The sequence below is a fragment of the Notamacropus eugenii genome, chromosome X, assembly GCF_028372415.1.
Source record: "Notamacropus eugenii isolate mMacEug1 chromosome X, mMacEug1.pri_v2, whole genome shotgun sequence".
NCBI lineage: Eukaryota > Metazoa > Chordata > Mammalia > Diprotodontia > Macropodidae > Notamacropus > Notamacropus eugenii.
The window spans coordinates 13,336,421-13,342,340 of NC_092879.1; the positions used below are offsets into that span (position 1 = coordinate 13,336,421).

A 5,920-nucleotide genomic window follows, 5' to 3' on the forward strand; every position below is an offset into this window, starting at 1 on the left:
GTGAAGCACGAAACACCTCACAAACACACACAGACAAGAAATTTAACAAAACATCATAGAGTGTACATCAGTGTTAGAGATGAACTGGACACACAAAAAGGACTCAAGGAAAATTTGTTTAAAATGGTTATGTCCCTTCCCCTGAAGGAATGGGTAGCTTCCAGCATAACCATTAGAAGGACTATGACCAGATCAGGATGAGGCAAGACCCTGATGGAATTCCGAACTTTGAACCTCGCTGGCCTCAGTCTCCTGGCCATGTGACTTCATGTCCTCCTCTGATAGGTTTTCTCTCAAACAACTTATTGATCAAGTGCAGTGGTTTTCTGACCTTCACCTCCCTGTACTAGGTCACACCTCCTATCAACTGGAACTGTGGAAACAGAATTTCCGGTTTCCCACATCAACTCTGAATTCGAATTCAGACCAGTCAAAAGCTCAGAGTTGTAATTTACTCTGATTGATTTCTAGCCAATTTTAAAAGGATCCTTCCTAGAATCCAGATTCTCCATCCCGCCCCCACCTCTGCTCTTTTTCAGGAGCAGGGTGGAGAAGGAATATAGCCAGCATTCCTTCAAACAGGCTTCCAAAGGAATACTCAAAGGATTCTTTATCCCTTTCCTGGTGCCATTATCTTAAGCTCATTCCCAGTCTTAGGACTTATACTCCGAAGGTCCCCAAAGGACTGATCATGCTTAAGATTCTCTATGCTAAGACCTCCCTCCCACAGCCCTCACTATGGGAGGGCTGGTCCTATGTTGAAGAGCGCTCATTTCTGACCCTAGGCAAACCTCACTTATCAAACTAGGATTACCAAGACTGACAAAGCAGTACTTAGTCACCAATATTTTCCTTCAGTTGCTCAGGTCCCTGACTTCCACTGTCTCTGGCTGCTGAATCTATTGTTTTACCTGCATCCCTGAGTTCCCAAAGATTCTAAACAGTTGTGGGGGAAGTTAGAGGTCAGAAGAGGGGAAACTTACCTGCGGATGTTTGAGCCATTGAAAACCACTGGGCGTGTTGTCCATCCCCTACAAGCAAGCTTCCTTTCTGATGCTAAAGATCCCATGATGAGGTCCCAAACTGTGAGAAGCATGTTCACCTTAAGCAAAGAACAATACTTGTTTTGAAATCTGGAAAGCTTTTATTAATTTCTGCATTCATTCCCCCTGAATGAATGGGTAGCTCTCAAGTAAGGCTACAGGAAGACTACAATTTGTTCAGACAAATGCAAGCCTTTTATACTGACTGTTTCAAGTTTGAACTTCCCGCCACAACATCTATTGGCCAGTTGATTTCATGTTCTCCTCTCTGATAGGCTTCCCCTAGAGCAATTCGTCAAGCCTGCCCACAAGTTTCAAACCTTTTCAGCCTGACCATGCTAGGTCACAACTCTGATCACTTAAAGCTGGGATGAGTTTTATTTATTAAATAAATTGTTTTATTTTGTTCTATGATTTTTTTAACTCCTTCCTTGTTTCCCACAACTGATAATCACTTTGAAGCACTTCTTTGTAGTACTACAATTATTGCAATAACAAAATTTGCTTTTGTTGCTGGACTGTTTGATAGAAAAAGATTTCCTTTGGAGTTTCTAGGTGTTAAAGTACAGTAGAAACTAATTATACTTTGGAGAAACATCAGTACTCTATAGAGTATGGTATCACTTCCTATAGCTAAATAAGTGATCTTGAATATTCTTGTGTTCCTTGTCTAAAGTTCTTGTGAGAGTTTGGGGTGTTTTCAGGAGGTTAATTTAAAATAGGATACCTCTTTATTTAAATTGGTTTGATAAGGAATGCTAATTTAGGTTAGATTTCCTTAATGTAGTTGAGTCGTAATGCGTATGGTTAAATCCAGGTGGGTTAAAATCAACAGTAAGTAGTTAAGAGTTAAGGTCGTTAAAGAAAATTGATATCTATGTAATTTTAAAGGTTAAAAATAGAAAAGTAAGTGAAAGAAATTCAGCTGGGGCACTACATAGAGAGGGGGTGAAACCAGACAAATTATGTAATATTATGCAGACCATTAGAAACAAGTCAATCACGATCAATGAGAATCAAGCACCAAGGTAACCAAGGAATTTTCTGTCTTCTCCTAGTCAAGGAACAGGTTGGTTTCTATTCTTCTTCTTAATTAGCACTACACAGGGATCACAGCAAATGTCTAAATGATATTGAATGCAATCACACAATACAGTACAAACAGACAAGGAGCCCATTTACAGGAAGGATATTTTTATGCATCTAATATCCCCAAATAAGAACACAAAATGAAAACTGTCACAAGGTCAAAAAAAAAAAAACCTGTATAGGCATATTTACATTTGAATTGGTTATGCTACAAACAGTTTCTGATGACTATATAAATTTACAGAAAGGACCTTATTTCTGTGTAGTAAGTTGATTTAGTTCTTTATCAAGGTACAGATCTTGATACAGAGTTTCTTGTTGACAGATATGCAGCCAGTTTGCCTCAAAAATCATGGAGATAACTGTTTTATGGTCTGTATGATCCCAGATCTATTTAAATTTCGAAGGTTGTCAATTGCCTGCTTCAGTGATACTGGATCACGTAAGTGTAATAGGAGGCAAGCTGCTACAAGACAAGATGACTCAAGTCCTCCATAACAATGTTTTAAGGTTTTCTGATTGTTTTCCAGACAGACTGCAAGGTCCTGCAGGATTCCACAACATTGGTCTATGTCAGGGGCATCTCCATCTGGGATAAGATGGTGGTAAGTTATAATTTCAGGCTGCTGAAAGAAATCTAAAAAGTTTGGTATTCGATATTTTGACAGCTCTCCTCTGGAACGGAACACAAATATATCTTGCATAACATATTTCTTTAGTTCTTCCATGTCCTTTTGAAGATTTCTCCTAACATCTTTGAATTTACAACCCGGAAAAGAACATAAACTTAGAAACTGAGAACAATGAACAAGTCAAAAGGTTTACTATGATAACTGAAATGAAGTCTGTTTATTCCTTCATCTGATGAGTCAAACTCACTCTACTACATTGTCCTGGGCACCTTCATCATCTCCACAACGAGGCTGTCTTATCCCATACTTAAAAGTTTTTTTTTTCATCTTGATAACACATCTGTGCCAGTCCCTCTGGACCTATAAGATGCACCATTCACACAAGCTTCGTTGTTCCGAGTGCATGTTTTGGCTTCTCCATCCCCATCTGCACACCCTGCTTCATGCAAAGGGGAATCCTCAAATTCGTAACGAAGGTTCCCAGTTCAGTGTGTGTCCTGGATCCTGTGTCATAGGGTCTGGACCAGCCAGAATTCATTGGTATCTAAGCCTAATTTGGCCACCATGTCCTGGAGAGGGCACCTTCTCCTCATGCCCTTCCTGCTTGTAAGCTCCACATACAGACTGCCATCTCCCATTGGCATGCAGCTCTTTAAGGGAAAGGATTGCATTGTATTTTTACTTGTCTTTCTATCCCCAAGGCTTAGCAAAAGGCCTAACTATATTCAACGCAAAACAGATGCTCAAAATCACAGTTGCAGATGCATAAAATGGAATGACAGAGAAAACCCATAATGCTGACGTTCAGTTATCAAAATCTGAAAAGAACCAATTTGCAGACTACAGTTTAAGGAGTCTCTGGCCTAGGATCATATACTCTAAAAGAGCACAGCTCTTCCTAGCCCCATCTCCCCACTTCTGTCTACTTCTTGCTTCTGACTGAACAGAGGTCTAATCTAGGAACACAGAGCAGTTATTACCGGACTTGGAGGGGTGGCCACTGAGGCACAGCTGCTGTTGTGTCCAGAGAATAAATCACTGCTTTCAGAGCAGCAACCACCTTATGACTGAGAGACACTGCTCCCTGGTTTGTGGAGATCTCCTTATGATCGACAAGACCACTTGTCCACACTTCTCCATAAGAAAAGAAAAGAAAAGTGAGTTCAGATGATTGCCAATCACCTGGAAAAGTGGGTCCATTTGTGTTCCATCTTTAGTATCACCAAACATTGACCTAAGAGGCCTGGGGACTAAAAGAAATTTAATAGTGCTGTGCAAACAATGACTGAAAAGAAAGAATGGCCCACCTGGCTGGAATCTCTCTGAGGAGATTTTAAACACTCATCTCCTGCTTCACTCTGGAAGGCTTGTGTCATCCTAAATCATCACTGATTAATTAACATCTTCACTTTCCTTTTCCCTTCCTCTAAAGAGGCCTAAGTGTTTGACATGAAAGCTCAACCTAACATTCTAAGGAAGTAGCGTTTAGTATCTAAAAAAATAATGCCTCCTGTCCTCAAATGATTTCTTGTGAAAGTATTTTTAAGGAGTGAAATGCTTCAGACCCAGAAACCAGCACAGTTGAGCTCTTTGAAAAGTGGTCGGCTGACTGCTCAGAGCTGCCGTGTCTAACACAGAGGACTTTAGTGGGTGCCCAGTACCGAACACACCACCTGGGATGCAAAATGAACACATCAGAGTTTCTGTCTTGACTCGATTTTTTAAAAAGTAAGGAGGCTTTCTACCCATTTCCTTGATGATTGACCCCATCAGCCAGGCAGTATCATGTCACACCTGTTCAGGTCAAGACTTTGAGGATCTCTTCAGTCACTTTGGACAAAAAGTCAATCCCCCATATTGAAAATGACAAAAATGAGGAGAAATATAAATTTGCATCAATAGTGCTTCTACTGACTCCCTCCTGGTGAGAGGAGCCGGTAATCTTAGGAAGCTATCACAAATAGCAAGACATTGAGGGCCTAAGAAAGCTTTGGTCCTTCTCCTAAAAGAAGACTACACTGGAAAAATTTGGGCACAATTTTTGACTTTTTAACAAATCTTCCTAGTGGAGATTTTTTATTCATTGTCAACCCATTCGTGACAGATATAAAGATGAAACACTTCCCAGTTACAACAACAAGAATTGATTGATGCCATGAAAAATGCCAATGTGCTAGCTGCATTCTGACAAAACAGATTATCACAACAAGGCAGGTGTTTTGAAAAAATGACTGGGGGGTGGGGAGGCAGGGATTAGGTCAATCTTGTTCTTGATAACCTGTCAGTATCAAAGCCCTGCCATCCTAAAAGCAGAACATGACACTGTGGCCTTCCAAAGCCTGGGTTAGACCAGCCTCATTTGGCCTGAGCTCTGGGACTTTGTTTTGTACATATCCTGAAAACCACATTCCAAGAAAAATGGATTTTCCATTCCTGAATGCCTCTCCAAATATGATTCAGAGAAGGGATCCAGAAGTTTCATCAAAGGGCTGCATGACACAACAAGTGTTAAGAACTCCCAGATTAAACCAGGATTTTCACAGAAGACAAAGTCTATTCAATCATGTGCCTGCCATTAAAATAGCATTAATAATTCCTTTATAATGACAATTACTATTCATTATATTCAGGTGTATCATGGGGTCATAATGCAGAGAAGCAGGTTCCATTAAATGGCTACATTGGGCCTACGTTCCTAAGGTCCTACCAGGGGGACCCTGGGGCCTTTATATGGGGCAGAGAGTGGTAGTTTCCATGTTTATCTGGATCAGGCTTTGAGTTCTAAGGGACAAAGTAAAGAAAATAACAAAAAACAACCAAACCACCACCCACCACATCCTACTAAGTCACAAGAAGTCTCTGGGGAAAGGAGGTATGATGCCAATGAAAACACAGCTCTTTTCAATTAGACTCCAATGAGAGAGACCACGTCATAATGCACAGTCAATAACAAAATCTGGACCTGTGGGTTCAGGCCCTGCATGCAACACAAACCCATTTACTGACTCTGTGACACAGAGAAAGTCACTGAGGCCCTGACAACCCTGTGAACCTCAAGGAGGTTGCTCATCTGCCTTTATGGAAGGGTTAGAAAATTCAGACTTAGGGGAAGGAGAAAAGGGAGCCTCTCTCAGCTCCTTCTGGATCAGGGTACCC

General features: G+C 40.8%; 1 pseudogene; it reads right to left on the reverse strand.

The window, feature by feature from the left end:
* Window positions 1–2,482: 2,482 nt before the first annotated feature.
* On the reverse strand, window positions 2,483–3,039 carry LOC140515779 (cyclin-dependent kinase inhibitor 3 pseudogene; annotated as a pseudogene).
* Window positions 3,040–5,920: the final 2,881 nt, after the last annotated feature.